The 17175-nt window shown below is 36.7% G+C and overlaps 1 protein-coding gene across 3 annotated transcripts in view; it reads right to left on the bottom strand.

The window, feature by feature from the left end:
* PCCA (propionyl-CoA carboxylase subunit alpha) overlaps positions 1-17175 on the bottom strand; it is a 263973-nt gene that overhangs the window by 225951 nt on the left and 20847 nt on the right. The gene's annotated exons all lie outside the window — the stretch shown is intronic.

Below are 17175 nucleotides of genomic sequence, written 5' to 3'. Positions count from 1 at the left end.
TGCTCCCAGCAAAAATAATTACCATCATCCTGAGATATGCACACAAATTTGATTGTTTTGAAGATAATTTACATGCTATAACCACTGTAAAACATACACTGAAATCACCTACAAGAACTCATACAATAACATTAAATCTCATTTAACTCCCACCTTAAGTCATTGTCAAGATGTTTTATTCCAGTGTATTATTTTGAATTTGGTTAAATCAAATCATGACAAATTAATTTCAGCTTCCTATACTGATCATCTATATGTAAATTCAGACTAAAAACTACTTTGTTACATGTAACCAGAGTAGTCTAATATCTTAATACTTAATAACAAACATTCATGACCACTTCTAAGCAGGCTCCCCAGGAAGTTGGGGATAATTAGAGTGAATTGAATGAAGGGATGCAGCGAGTGTCCCTGCACAGCATCAGGTCAGCACCATGCACAAATTAAAGCCTATGACTAAAGAGTTCAATATCACTACATGTGAACCAGAAAATCTTGAGAATTATTTAAGCAGGCTCATGTTTGATTCCTGATCCACTGCATCCTAATTTATATGCATTTGTCAAACATTTTTATAGTCCAACCTAAACCATTAAAAAAGTGACAAACAGTTTACCAGGAATAATAAAATAGATAGATTTGAAGAAATCAGAACTCATTCACACACTTTGGGTATAAAAGTTACAACACTTTCAGATTATTCTTCAACATGTTCTACCTACACTTTTCTTTATAAACTAAGATACACACAGACCACCACAAAAAGTCAGTCTCTCATTTTGTTTTCCTTTTGTAAGCTCAGTACATCTAATCTAGTACATGTTTAGAGGAAATATGACACTGTTTAACCTGTATACGTGTTAGCAAGACTCATCACTACATAGTTTGACATTTCAGTGCTTACCAATTTTAAAACTTTTATTTTACGACATACCTTCTCTTCAGCATGCTACACAGCGTACACTGAAAGTGATGATGTTTCATAAAGTGAACCTTAACATACATGACATTTCAATGTATTTGTTTATGAACAGCAATTTTATTCACAAGCAGCATAAAGGTTGTCAGTGTAATACGTTAATGTTGGAAATACTGTAGCCCCTATACACTATTGGTTCATTCAGAAAAAAGTCAAGGCCAGAAAAAAAGGTATCTAGAAATTAACAAACAGTAGTCAAGCAATTTTAAATAGCACAATGAGAAATATTCAGGTAATGTATAAGAAAAAAAATCAAATCTATTAAGTCACTTGTGAACCTTCACCCTTATTCTTCATTTTTTATTGATTTTTTCTATACTTTGCAGAAAGTTAATCCCAACACCAGAAGGAAATATTAACTTGCCTTCAAATTTCTAGCACTCTTCTGGGATTCTCTCTTAAATAGATTCACAAATACACAGCCAATTCACCAGCTCCAAGTGTATAAAACCACCTGGAATCTCCATGTATTTTGCATTTTAGTTACTACAGTTTCTTCAAAGAGATAATGTTTTTATTATTACTACAGCATTCACCTTCATGTTACAAACAAAGCAAAAACCAAAAACCCTAAGCACTAGCACAGAGAATTGTACAGCAGGATTTTAATCTTTATAATACGAGCACCTTGACAAATTAAGTTAATAACTTAGCACTTGATTAAGTGATAGCAGAATTAACTTGTCTGCTACCCATTCTGGACAGTATTAAGTACAAGAAACAGCACAGCCCTTGGATACCTTTAGTTATTTGATTGATTTCAGCTTTTTTGTTATTCAGCTTGTTTTACATCTGAATGAAATTATTCGAGCTTAAGCATACTTTAGCACGTACATTTTACAGGACCAAAAAGTTTCCCCACATAAAGGACTATTATTACAATTAGCTATTTTTAAGCACCTTTTCCTCATTAGTTCAAAACCTCCAAATTTCCATGTTCCAATGGCAGCAGCTCTATGGAGCTTCCATATTGACTTGTAAATAAAATTAAACCAGTTCACATATAATCTGGAAAGCAAGATTCATTTCTTAGTGGACATTACCTCCTTATAAGGATTTCCATCTTTAAATACACGTTTCATTTCTTTTATAATGTGCCATAGTTCATGAAAAGTACTACAAACACTATAAAAATTTCAGCATAATATACAGCAATGCATGCATACTAACCAACCATAGTTACATATACACATTACAAAAGCCAACTTTTGAATCTAAATGACAGCTGAATCCTTCAGTTTTCTGCCTACCACTTTCTGCGGGGAAAAGAATTATGGTGTGAATTAAGTTATAATAATGCAATATTTTTAGGCAGCTCAAAGAATCCATTAACGCACCCCTTCTCCAAGCATTACAGATGTGAAATGAGTTTATTTTCAAACACAATGGTTAAATACTTGACTTAAGAAAATCACAATCCTATATATTCAGATTGAATAGAAAAATGACATCAACAAGACAAAGAAGCAATTCCTTCATAAATGTTAGAACTGACCACACAATCTCAAGCATGAATGGATACCAACAAAGACTAGCAAGGATGCAAACCTAAAACTACTGAACAGTTCATACAGTCAATTTGCTATTTTGGGCTGCCTGTGCCTCAAAATATATGTTTCAAACAACCAGAAAGACCTGCTAGATTACACAACACAAAGAACTAAAGGCATGACTTAGTCATGTAGAGAACAGTTTAATATCTATAGAAGTTTTATATTTGGAATATATTTAGTAAGGATTAATTACATTTTAATGACAAGACAAAGGGTTTACCAAAACCTACTGACTCACCATTTGCTACACCTTTAGTAACCTAAATTCTAACCTGCAATGAACACTAACCATCCCATCGAAGCCTCCTCAGCTCTCCTTCTACAACAAATACACTACAATATTCTTCATTTAACAAGTCCAAGAGTATTCATTAGAAAGAATACTCTTCAGTAGCACGATTACTTCTAAAGTTCACCAATATGACTAACAACTGGCCACAGTTTGAAATGCAACAGTGATTTGTGTGCATAATTCATGACCTCATACAGAAACAAGAATTAGCTCAAGTTCAGCGATGCTCTAAAACAAACTGCACCAAAATGGCCACTTGTTTCCTGAGCTAGCTCTGACCTGGGAGCCACCTTCATGGTATGACACCTAAACTACTAATCCTACCATGTTTCTTCCTGTTTCTTGAAATAGGTACCTAAATAATTTGTGAGGGCAATTATCCAGCCATTTTCATCCAGAATTGGTTCCACTGATCCAGGCAGCAGCCAGCAACTCTCAGGGTGGCAATTCCAGCCAAGTGACAACAGTAGCAGTGGTAGGCTTTGGAGATTCTGTTTCAGTATAACAGCAGAATTAATAAACCAGGAATGGTGCATGGATTTTTTTATAATATCCCAGATCCCAAAACACTGGATATAAACACCAAAGTACAGTTCAGAAGGACTGCACTGAACTGGAGCTAGTGAGTACCTAAATTAACAATATGTTAGTACTCCTTTACCCTGGAGGGTAGCAGTTGTACAATTTTGACAGCAGCATGTTCTTTTGCCCAGACATACTCTGAAAACTAGTAGAGCACCCTCCTCGTGAAATCTCTCTTCTCAAATAATAATTTACAGGGATAAAAAGTAATTAGTAGCTAAAATACACATGCGCTCTGAAATGTTCTGTTTAGTGCAGTAGAATTAGGGTAACCTCTGCCAACAGTCCTCCAGTTGCTTCAGATTGCTAGCTAAAACCTGCACTAAATACAAGTACATGTGCTCCCAGCACTTACAAAAAAAAGGTATTTTGGTATGGAAATAGATGCAAGAGTATGTATCTGCAAACAACACAGTGCTAAAGCAAAGCACTGAAAAAAAATACCAGTGCACAGTGAACCTATAAAATAATGAAAGGCACTAGAATAATTTACAGACTCTTAGCATTATAACTATTCAAGATCTGCAGTTTGTTACTTTCTTAAGCAATCAATTAATGAAGAAAGATCCTCATACCCATCACCCCAGTTTAATTTATGATTCTCATCTATTAATTGCAAGAAACAAAGCTGGTTTTCAATTGAGCCAGTAGAAGAACAAAGATATGTACATGTGTTTCCTAACAAAGTGCCTAATACCACCTGCACAGTTTTCAGATTATTTCATACACTTCAGCAGTTTCTGATATTTACCGTGTGACAGATGCCATTTACATCAGTGTAAATGCCTAATTAACACATACACACACACACTCCCCCCTTCTCCTCTTCAGTAAGGAAGAAGGTCTGGGACTTCACGATATCCCAGGTTTTCAGGATAGGTCAGCCTATGCGTTCCCAGGTCTCGATACAAGTCGATAATTCATACAACAGAGACAGTAAGTTACAAGATGCATTTTCCTGAATTCTGTACTGTTCCACAATTCATAGACAGGGAAATTGCTGTACGTGCACATATACAATGTTAATCAAATGTAAGAAGCGATTAAAGGAAAAAGAATAAATGTTTGGTACATTAGATAAGATCTCAAGCATTGAGAAGGCAACTCTAATCAAAAATGTCCTTTAATAGCTCAAATCAATATTACACATTGGAACAACAACCATTGGTATATAAGTGGATTCACTTAATTGACCCAAACTGCATAACACCACTCAGCAAGACAAACCACAATTAGCTCAACCCATAAAATAGAGCTAATGAGTAAATCCTTTGTGTGGGTAGCAAAAAATAAAATTGAATAATAACAGTAACCTCAAATACTGCCAATCCTAATGCCAAAAGTGAGACAAAACAGAACAAAAACCTTGTAGTTTTGAGCAGTCAACTTAAAATCAAAAAGATACAAAGAAAGGTTTAAATCCACTGTTTTGCCAAAAATACAAAACTTTTAGACCTGTCTTTAACATTTCCACACTAAAATAAACATCAAGATTATAACAAATCTGTGCACATAGCAAATGCGTGGTACTCACAATCCTTAAAGTGCAATTGCAAAGAAATACCTCCACACAATTATGGCATTTAACTCTAAAATGAAATAATGAAAATATTTCTAACTGCATGAAAAGCAAAACTGTGAAAGCCATAAATCACAAATTTCACATATTCCACATTTATTTTAACTCAGCATTTAAAAAAAAATACACAAAAAGTTATGCAAGTACACAGAACAGCCTTCAGTCTAAGTAGATTTTCCTGCAAGCCTGTTTGTTGGCTTTGAGGTTTTGTTGTTCAGTTGCTGCTGTTGTTGTTTCTTTTTTAATTGATAGTTCACAAACTATTTGACACTTCAGTGACCTAAGTTGAACTCAACTGTCCTCAAAAGAAGAGGCACCACTGAGGCAAGGAACAATGAGTTCAGACTGAGAGCATGCACTTTTAAAGATAAAAAGATTCCCATTTGTTCAGTCTTACTCATAAATGTGATTTATATTTATACTTCTCAGAAGAAGAAAAAAACTATATTGAAATCCTCTCTTCTGTGAACAGAGCTCTGGAACTTTAATTGCCCATACACACACAGTTCTCCTAATAGAGATGCTATTAAAAGAAATAGGTTCCCTGAATTATATAGAGGCCTGATGACCAAGACTGTGAAAAACAGACCACATGAAGGCTACACAAAACTGATACTTCAAAACTGAGTTCTCATTGGTGGGACTAGCAAAGAAATGCCAGAAAATTGATGGGAAAGAAGACTTCTCCATAAGAATTTTACTGTAAATAGTTATTTGAGTTTTACCCTTCAAAGAGTAAAGACTGGGAACTGGTAATTTCAGTGTGCCTTGTATAAATCTTAAGACTATAGAACTGAAGTTTAGCCAGATCCAAGCAGCTGAATGTACTTCAGTTCATTAAAACAAGACTTTTTGCCAGATACTGAAAATTGAAGACATGATGTTTCTCTCCATAGCACGTTCTTCTGGAACTTCTCTAGGAAAGCTCACCTCTACAGACTTCTATTCAGAAGAACTGTTCTCTAAGCAAGCCCTCTTCTGCCCATCAAGACTACCTGTAAACAGCAAACAAGCACATACTTCTCTTCAAGAAGCTTCTGTTGTTGAGGGAAAATATACTTAAAGCTTTAAAAATCCACTGTGGCAGACTACAATTTATTTTTAATACTCAAGTTTGTTTGCTATGGAAATTTTAGGAAAATGAAGCAGTTGGATTATATCACAGCTTCCTCGTGTTATAGTCAACATCAAGCAGACATACGAGATTTAGAAAAGGCAGTTTAAGTTGAATCGTAACAAGCAACATGTAGTACGTTTCTGTAACATGTTTTTCTCTAGGATTTTCAGCTTAGAGTTGTCCTTCAGATACAAGAATACAGTACACGGCCATTCAGATGAGGCCCCTGTCCCATGTCCAAATTTGCCTACCTGCAAAGAGTGGAATGTAGAACCTGCTTCCAGAATCAAAAGATGTTAATCAAGTGAGGGATCCCTGAAACCAGTCCTAAGGTCAAAATAACAGCTAATAAAAACAGCAAGGTGAAATTCACAGCTACCTGGTATTTCAACTAACCATCCGTTTTTAAAAGAAATGTGACAGTGAAGTGTAAAAATCAAGGCAGCACACTCTGAAACACTATTTGGAATGTTAACAAATAATCAGAAATGCAAAATACAGACCCTGTAGTAAACCAAGCCCTTCACAGTGTGAATTAAGTTCTGGCCTAAGATGAACCATATATTGAGACATGAATGAAGTTTCAAAGTAAGCCTCACTTTACACAAATATAAGTTGCCACTCAAAGGATGATCCCATCCATAGCACTCCTTCACATTCGGCTCTAGCAATTACACTTCTGACAAGAGAAGAAACTATCTGAGCAGATCCAGTAGATAAGTACTCTAAGGGGGAGAGAAATTAACAGATCAGCAAGTTAAACCATTTTGCACAATGAAGGAATCAAAGGGGACAGGAGGGCACAACTGGTCCTTTCAAAAACATTTTGGGTGCAGAGAAATTAAGACATAACTAAAACCTAACTAAAATATCCAATAAAACAACTAAAACATAACTAAAATGTCCAATAATTCATAAAAGAAGACTCCCAAGTAATGCGTCAGAGATAAATGTAGAATACTTTAGGAATACTGGAACTTTCAATTCTCCAAAATACATTTTCATCATATCTATGCAATTTCTCTTTCTATTTACACAATGAGAGTAAGAGGAGAAGTAGAGCACTTTTATTAAAACAATCCACTAATGTAAGTATTATTTTTTAAGAAATAATTAAGAAGTTTCATTACTTCTTCAATAGAATTAGAGATAAAAACATTATTTCTCTGACACTTAAAATTATTCCTTGCATTCTGGGACAACTTGGAAGAAGTTATAAAGTTATTCAATTTAAAACCTGCCCAAAGTTTTCCACTCTCAGAAATTTATTTTGAAAGAATACAAGGCAGCTAGAGAATCTAAAATACAAGTGTCAAATGAATACTATAAAAGCCGAGTAGTGGAGAAAAATCATGAAGCATGCTTTCTTCTACAAACTTACAGAAAACAGTAAGCCATAAATCCCATGAAATATGCTTAAGCAATTTTTCAGAACAGGCTTACCTTTAAAAAAAAGTCTTTTAGCAAGCTATCATCCTTGCCTATTCCAGAAGTGTAATCTATGTGAACTGCTTGACAAACACTTGGGCCTGTTATAACAGACACAGCAAGGAAACACAGAGCACTCTGTTACAAAACCATCAGCCACCACAAACTCATAGCCTTCACTTCAGTTCAAAGACCTATCAACAAAGCCTTTCAGTGTCTGCAATCCTGTATTCAAAGAATGCTTAAGCAAATTTTGCATAGAAATATGAAAGTGTAACCACAGAAGACCCCAAAGTCAAGTACACAGAAGTATTACACGCTAAAAATATATTTCATAAGGGAGGATCAAAACGGATAGAAAGCAGAGCTGAGGACCTGTAAAGGAAAACAAAACAAAAGCCAGTCAAGTTACAGGATGAGGAGTTCCAGAGTTGGCTGCTCAATGCAGGATGGAAGTATTCTTTGCTGCATGGAAAATTTTGAAAAGGAATAAAAGTAGCTATTTTTTCATTTAATCTTACAACATAACATCTACCATCGTTCATTAGCTGACTATACTAAGCTCCATTCCATCCTCACACAGAATAATTCTGAACACTGTAACCATATATAAAGAAGTCCGTAAGGAAGTGGACAGCAATACACTTAAGAAGTGTTGGTTTCGTGCTGCATCCATGCACAATCGACCACAAGGGTAGGAATGGGCAAAACCTGTACTGCCTGAATAGAATTTTCACACAACTAATCCCAGAACTGGGCAAGCCACAGGTGCTGAAGCCAGACTTCATGTGGTTTGACACTGACCACCTGACAGAAGCTTTCACAAGAACTTCTCTTACAGCAAAAACTAGCTTTCATCCCTCTCAGTTCTGCAATAGCTACTATCTCAAACTGTAAAACAAATTTAGCACAACTCTGAGAAAACCTTTAATGTATTTTTAAGTACCCTGACATTTCCATTTTCCCAGATGATTTCTTACGATATACGAAGCTCACCATTCCAAGGACAGAGCATTAGCTTCTACTGTATCCCAATAATCCTCAGGCATTATTTCAGCACATTCAACAGTCAAAAAACAGTTTAATGTACTGAGGAAATAGGCCTTGATACATAAGAGAGCACTTTTCACAAGCCACTATAATGTTGCCCCTCACCAAGAGGGTAAGCACTGCTCTTGTCCAGTAACTGCAGCAAAAAGCATCAAGTCTTCTACATCCACTTCAGACTCTTCTACAACATGTGATCACTTCCCAGATTTTCTTTTTCAGTCAAAGAGCTTAAGAAGTAGGAAGTAAAATGTTGTCAATCTCACCTTCAGAAACAGAATTAAAAACTAGAAAATACAGGAAGTATCACTATTAGACTAATTCAAATACAGTATCATATACTTGCAGCTCGTATGCATACAATTAACACATTCCTCTACATCATAGTCCTAAATAATTATTTTATATAATAGGTTAATAGATATTGCATAATACAGTTGGTTAGTGTTAAATATATTTAGTGCAATAAAAAAGAGACCGAGTCACACACAGACAGCACCTACACAAAACCAAAGGAAAGGAGCAGCTTATTTCTATATGACGAAGAGTTTCATTTTTAAGCAAGTTATCAGAATTTGTTTTTCACTTAGAATATGATTATTTATAAGTTCAACAGATATGCTCAACCATGTGTATAGCTTAATTAGACACTGGAGTAAGTTTCCACTTGAATAGATTCCTGTCATTAAAAAGCCTGGAATTAAGAAAATCAACCCAAGTTGCATGGAATCTACATAGCACAACAGCACACACTCACATGACACTTCTGTCTAAATCCTCTTTCCTGTTAGCATTTTTTCCTCCCTCCAACCTGCTAAATAAAGTCGTATTTCCTGCTGACAGCAAATGATTGGTTTACCTATAACTCCAGGGGGTTTAACTATCAGTCCTTTAAGAAGCTTTGACAGTTTAACCTGCTGAGCTCACAGCACCCAAGGGAGGGTCTGACTCGCAGTTTTACTTCTGCTGCTGCTGACCACTAATACTGACTCCACAGATAATGGATTTCAATAACCACCTCCCACAGGTTAACACTTTGGGTACTAGCCATGATACTGCTTTAATTAAGTTAATACATGAAGGTCACAGTTTGTTAGAAAGTTTTATTAAATTTGACAGTGCTGACAACAGCAGGAAAAGTGCAGATGCTCACCTGGCCAGCAGCTCTGGGATGAGTTTGCCTACAGATATAATCCAGTTGGATTGTGGGCTTATGCAACTTTTTTTTGTTAACTGAATTTATCAGTTTCAACCCCTCTAAAAATGGATTTTCTTTCCAGCATAACCAGTTCTTTCATGACAGATACAAAATGGATGCCTCTAACTATGCTGAGTTTACCTGGATGCAAGCATGCATGACAGTTTAGGGTTAGTTTCTGGTTTTGTTTTTTTTTTCTTTGCAATGCTTGAATCATTCCAATGGTAGAAAACAATTAGCATTTATAAATCTCTAACGCTAATTGCTAACATTAATAGATGCAAGCATAAGATTTGTTTTTAATGATGTGAAAGTTTTTAAAACAACTGAACAGATGTTTTAGATGTCTTAAGGATGAAATAATTCAGATTTACTGAAAGCACACGCTTAAGAAAACACAAAAAGAGCAGAATGGAGAAGCATTTCAACACATTTTTCTGACTGAGTATTCACTTATTTCTTTTCAGCACAACACTCTAAAACATCAACTTCAAAAATACAAGGAAAAAGTGATTTTTTGTAGTTAAAAAATGGTATTTACTTATTGGCATGGACATTTATTTGTTGGATTTTATTCTTTCCCCCATTAAAGTACGCAATCTGACAGACACTCTGCGGAGTAATAATGAAGCAGCATGGGAGCCATTTAATGTATTTCTTGATTAACTCATTGCCTGTCCAGTTCTCATACAGACGTGCTCACATGTCATAATCGTCACAACTCCCATCATCCCTACAGTTAACACACAAGCTCCTTGATTAGCACACAACTCCCAGACGAGCCACGCTAATGCTAAATAATTCCCTTCAGTCTCCTGCAACTATACTGCAGGCTCTCCAATTAAATGTAATGTCTCTGATGAGCTATATTAATACAGACAAATTCCTGCCAGGGATTCTAGCCCACTTATTTTCACCAAATGAGAGGCAGAAAAAGAGCTTAAACTAAAATAAAGAAAGCTGCGTACATAAACCTCGACTAAAAAGCAGTTAAAGGGGCTTTAATTACAAAGTTTTGCTCACTGCCACAGGAATGTTATTCTTGGAGGTATCTGGGAGGCCGGCATATTGACCCTATAAGCACACTAGCAGTAAACAAATTAGCATTTTAATCACTGAAAAGCACGCATGTGAAACGGGTAGTTTTTCAATCATTTAATTAAAATTTTGCAGTAAGTAATCACGTGAAAAAGTTAACTACAGAGACCTTTGGAACACTTGCTGCTGGCTATGCTTTATATAGCGACCCCTCACTGTGTGCACTAAGCACCACTTAAAATATCACTGTTGCTGTACACACCTACATATAAGGGGTGTTTTCTAAAATTCAAAAATATTTCAGTAATGATCCACACAGTGTTTTCAAAACCTGCATCAAGAAACAGCATCGGGAACCTGCTGCAGCATGACCAGTTACATAAGTATCTTAAAATGTGGACTTTGTAATGTATGTACAAGCAATTCTAAAATACTTTAAGAATACAAAAGAGTTGACCATGAGTCAAAAATATGAAAACCTCATGGCTGTTTTCCCCTCTTTAAATGGGAGAGAAGAACGTCACAAGAAAAAAAACACCTTTCTGATCTTAATATCATATAACTGAAATTACATTATTTAGAAATTCACTATCTGGATTTCATGCAAGTCACAAAGAGATCCTGATCTTTAGATCAGGAGAGTCTGACACCCTCAACACTAGAGCTGACCCTCTCACTAGAAGAGATATCTACAAAGGACATGTAAATAGACATGCAGAAGTATCCTTCAGTAGTTTTAAATATTGCTTGCAACTGCACAAATAGATTGTCAAATATTCAAATAGCCCCCATGAAATTTTGATAAGCTCTTCCCCAAGGTCCTTGCACCTTCATTCTTACACTAATGCATTTCATCTTCATTTACCTGATCATTAGCTTCCAGTTTGTTCAGCTGGAAACCAACACACACTAATTACTTTGACATCACAAAGTCCTATCTGTCTTCACCACCTCCCCAGACAGCAGGGAGAAATTATCAAGGGTAGGCATGATAATATCCTGATAAATGATGATTCACAACACCTCACTGTCAATCATCCAGACACGCTCACACAAGATACCACTCAATCTCATTATTGAATCCTAGGGCTAGGAGTACAATACACACCAGGAGTCATATTTCAAACAGCAGGTCACCTGAGTAAGATGCAGCTCTGGGATTCTCATGAATTTTGTTGGCTCTTTGCTGCAACACGGTAAATGTCATATAGTAAAATATATGAATACATGTATATATGATGGCAGAAAAGGACACGCTAAAAGCAAAACTGTTCATCTTGAGGAGTCAAGAGAAAATAAATCAGGTCATTTAGTGGGCAAGAGGAGAACCAGTAAGTATAACTTTATTAATTTTAAAAAATGAATTTAAGTTTCAAAGCTCATTTTCAATTTAAGAATCCTCCTTTCTTAAACTACATAAATGCATTCAGAGCTCTGAAAGAAGTAACACTAGCTTTGAAACTCATGGTCATAGGCAATATTTGTTTGGTTTCTTTTTCTGTAGCACAAAGCAGATAATCATAAATGCAATTTTCCTGCTTAAGCAGTCAATCAGAAAATAAAATCTATTAAGCATTAGCATAAAGACTTAGTAAGAGTTGCTTTCTCAGAATAAGTAACCTTCTTTCCTACTTTTAAATTAATATCATTCCTCCAGCTTTCTAAGTCTAATTAGAAACAAATTGAGCAATTACTCCAAGGTTTGTAATACTTTCCACTCAATGTTTGTAATACTTTCCACTTCCACACCCAAATTCAGACATTCGTGGTCAGTAAATTTGCAGACTGACACATCAGACAGTGAACAATATGATGGATCGCAGACCCACCCAGCCACTCACAGATGCACAGAACAGCTTGTGTTGGAAGTGCTCTTAATGATCATCTAGTTCCAACTCCCCACCATCAGCAGAGACATTTCCCACCAGCTCAGGCTGCCCAGGGTCCCATCCAACCTGGCCTTGAACACCTCCAGAGACAGGGCCATCCACAGCTTCTTTGGGCAAACTGTGCCATTGCCTCACTGCCCTCTGAGTGAAGAGTTTCTAATATTCAACTTAGATATAACCTTTTAGTTTACAGTTGATTTTCCCTGTCTGGTCACTACAGGCTGTGGTTAAAAGTACCAAAGGGAAAGAAACTAAGTCAAAAACTCAGTCAATCAATGCAAATCAGAGCCACAGACCGATAACACAGGCAACTACCCCAGGCACCTGGGTGCAGCAACCGCCTGCCCACTCAAGTTTCCTTTCCTCTCTGGCACAACTCATCCCAGAAAGTTTAAATACCACATCTGCAGGCAACAAAAAACAATAAACAGAGTCTAGAATAATAACAATAAACTTCTAGAACATCAAGTAGGGCAAAACTATGAGCAAGATGGATTTTTTTCCCCCCACAGAATGCAATCTCAGTGCTTTTCTTCCTAGATTTAGAGAAGGGCTACTAGATGGGGAGAAAATTAGTATTACTGGCTTGGTTTACTGAAATAGAACTCTCAAGAAAGAGGAAAAACTCAGACCAAGAAGTTTTAGAAAAGTCATTCACTGATAAACTACCAATGGAAGTGTGTTAGTCTCCACTTAAGCTAAAGAACAGAAACAGCCTTATCCATTCCAGACTTAGTACAGTTATTTCTTAAAGAGCATATACTTATTCCTACCTGCACCTTGAGAAGTCCACTGTTGACTTAACTGCTTGAAATTATAAAATTCAAAAAAGAAATTAGATTCTGTGGAAAGAACATTGGCAAAAAATACACAGGCATGCCTGCCTGCCAAAGTGAATTTAAAATGTTAGTTAATATGTCCACATTACCGCCAGAAATATATGGAGGGCAAAAAAGCATAATAGTCCAGGTGCTGAAAATACATGACATTCTAGTAGATGAAGGCTTCCTTAAAAAGGCATATCTTCAAATCAAAACCTGAGTTTAAATTTCCGTATGTTAGAGCTACGTTGATGACTTTACAAAAATCTTTTAACACAGCCATGTTACTACTTCAGTTTCACTAGCCTAATTTTAAAAAATGAACTTTTAGAACTCACACAAATAACAAGTTCTTGTTTTTGTTGGCTAACTTGCAGAAGAAAATTACCTGCAAAAAGGATTTGCATAGAAGCGAGTTCTAGAGTTGGGGAAAATAATTGCTGCATCCATAAAGTAAGACCACCTATTAAAAAAATACCTTTTTCTGTTTAGTTACTGAAGTTAACTGGCAGTAGAATTATGATATTTCCTCTTATGGAAAGAAGAAAAAACAGGTAGGAAACTTCTGTCAACAAGTATCAGTACCACAGAGCTCACAGCCAACAAGCTCATCTGTCATTCTCAAGCTCCACGGACACCAGGGGGAAAAAAAACAAAACAACACTTGAAACTCAATTTAACCCACATGCAAGAAGGCTGACTGCAAAAATTCTTCAGAACATTCAGCAAGCAGAAATGAAATACAAAACTGTATTCAACATTAAAATTCAAGTTATTACCTTTAAAAAATACATATAATTCATAGAGCTACATATTCCCCCCAACAATGCATTTATACATAGAGGAAAGTGATATTTAAAGCTACAGACCAACTAAATACAAATAAAATGTGGGATTTTTTTTTTTAAAAACAAGAGTAGAATTTAGGATTGTTAAGAATATGAAAGGACATCTCCAAAATGAAAGAAAATACAATAGAAGAATCCATATTCATACTATAGTCTTGTAAATTGAAGACTTTGAATTCAGCATTTAATTACTGAATAAACTGAGGTTAAAAATTCTTCATTAAGTGTCACATGTGGCATTAGAAAAATGGATTCAAACTAAAAAAATAGATTGTATAGTGTCTCCTACAGTTCTAAAAATTTTTGCACTTCACAAGGTACACAAAGAGCACAACTAAATATGTAAAACAACTACATACATTAAAAAGTTCTAAGCTTCAATCTGCTATAAGCAAGAAAAGCACTACCGTGCTGCAAGTGCAAAAGAAAGCAACAACAGAAGCTTCTCAAATCCCAGCAGAAGGTCAGCACAGCAAGCAGTGAGACTGCCCAAACACAGCTGTTTTCCATGTTGCCCTCCTTTCTTTTATGAAAAGGAAGACTAAGGATGCTGTGATTTGGGCCTATCCAGCAATAGTGCCCATAGGCCATTCCTCAACAACCATCTCTTCCCATCTGCAAACACAAGGTTTTTGGCCACTAAAAAAGCACAGGGAAGCAATATTAAGGAAGAGGCACTTGCTTGGTTTTGTTGCTGCTACTATTTCATCTGTTTGGGTTTCTTTAATGCTGAAAACTGTATTGTGGTTAGCTTCACATATATTCCAAGTATCAGCTCCTCACCCCCACAGGCCGTAAACATTAACCAAGTAACAAAACCACCTTTACTGCAAAACCTGAAAGAACAAACAACAAAAGAATTCAAAACAGTGGCAAGATGCAGTCCCTACAGCATCCATCTCACACCCTGTACTTGTTCTGATGGTTCTACACCCAGATAAACTCCTCCAAGGTCCCGCATTTTAAACACAAACAAGTCCAACAAAAAATCACGTTTAACAAATTTTTCCTGGATTCAGGAGCATTTGTAGGAAGCACAAGAGCAGCAAAATCACAGAGGAAACGCAACATGAAAAAAATAAGCAATAGCTATTATCTAAATTTCTGGGCTTTCCCCCCCCCCAAAGTTTTAGACTCTTATTGAAATAAAGAGGAAGAAGTGGATGCTTATATATACACCCCCCCTTGATATATTTTTAAATTCTTAGAATCTTATCAGTATTTTGGTATCTGTATATGCCAAGAAAAATCCTAACCAAAAACATACTTCCCCAGTTCTTCAGCTTGATGATATAGCCATGGGTAACAGGTAATTTTTAAAAAACATCACAGGCAAAGAACTATACCATACTTCCATAATAACCATTAATATTACCTAAGATGTATTCATTATCCTGACAAATTTGATGCTATAAATCATGGGTTTGGCTTGACTGAGCAGTGCTGAGCAAACAGGAGTCCTCCAGAGCAGACAGAGTCCTCCGAGAGTCCTCCAAACAGACAGAATTTCCCTCCAAATTAAGCCTAGTGCCATATAATTTGCCAGCACTGTATTGTGCCCTCCCTGTGTCCTGGGTCTGGGCCGCTCAGTGGGGCAGAGCCACCACCATGACAACGCAGCAGCAGAGGGCAGGCCACACTGTAAGCTGTGCCAGACCACATGCAGCCCACAGGTTGGACATGCCTCCTATAAATGGTGGGAAAATAAAAGGACTGCCTTATTATGCTTTGGATAGCCAAAGACTACAGACTAAGCACTACTGTCCACGTGACAACACAACACGTAGAATTTGTGAATCAACTACATCTACGTTTTGCTTTTCCTTGCATAAAGTGATACTGCATGTTTAAAAGTGCATCATTTAAAAAAAAGCACTGAACAAACAATAATTGTGGTTGCAGCTGGAAGAGATTTCTAGAGCCAGTCCAATTTTTGCACTCCTTTTCTGTTTCAGCTAGGTTGACTGTATCAAATTCAGCTACCAAGATACTACAGGACATTAATAGGAGCCCTGCTAAAGCCAAAGTAGTTCATGTCCACTGCTGTTTCATTCATGCATCTGATCAAATCAAACATGGTACTAGATTACTGGCATGATTTGCCCTCATAAATCCATGCTGACTGCCCTCAGTCATTCTCATCTTTCACATAATAGGACAGGTCTTCCAACGGCTCACACAACTTACCACTCCTTGAAAAGGCACTCCTGTAGCCCTCTGGATCCTCCTTCTTTGAAGGAGAGCGTTAGTTACTACCTCCCAGTGATTGGGAACTTCCCACAACACCATGATATTTCAAAAAAGACAGTGGTCTCACACTGAAATCACCTTGTTCTGTCACCATGCTCACACACTTCCCATCCACGGCCATATATTGCTATGTCCATTTTGTTTATTTAATACCAACCAGATCTTTCACTCCACTTGGTACTGCAAAGGTAACTGGTAACTAGGAGGCATAGGGACATTTAAAGGGTAAAGCAAAGAAAGCATTGATTACCTCAGATTTTCCCATACAGTTGTCATTATGAGGTACCTTGCTCAACGACACATTTTCCCTCTTCTTTCCTTTCACTGCCAATACACAGAAACAGCTTGTTGCCCCTTTGTACCCTTCAGTAAGATATAGTAAGACACAGACAACACCAGCAGAGCTCTGGCTTTCTTCATCTAGTCCCTGCACACTGACAAACAGCTTTCTCCTGCCTTCAGCTGCTGTACACTTTCCTTCAGCATCTGAACTTTGGCTTGGTTCTCCTAACAGCCCTGGCCAGCTTCTGCCACACCTTCTCTGCCTTTTCTAC

Source organism: Cyrtonyx montezumae, unplaced genomic scaffold (genome assembly GCF_038088225.1).
Source record: "Cyrtonyx montezumae isolate F1298 unplaced genomic scaffold, pur_monq_1.0 scaffold_3, whole genome shotgun sequence".
NCBI lineage: Eukaryota > Metazoa > Chordata > Aves > Galliformes > Odontophoridae > Cyrtonyx > Cyrtonyx montezumae.
This window is presented reverse-complemented; position numbering and strand designations above follow the sequence as displayed.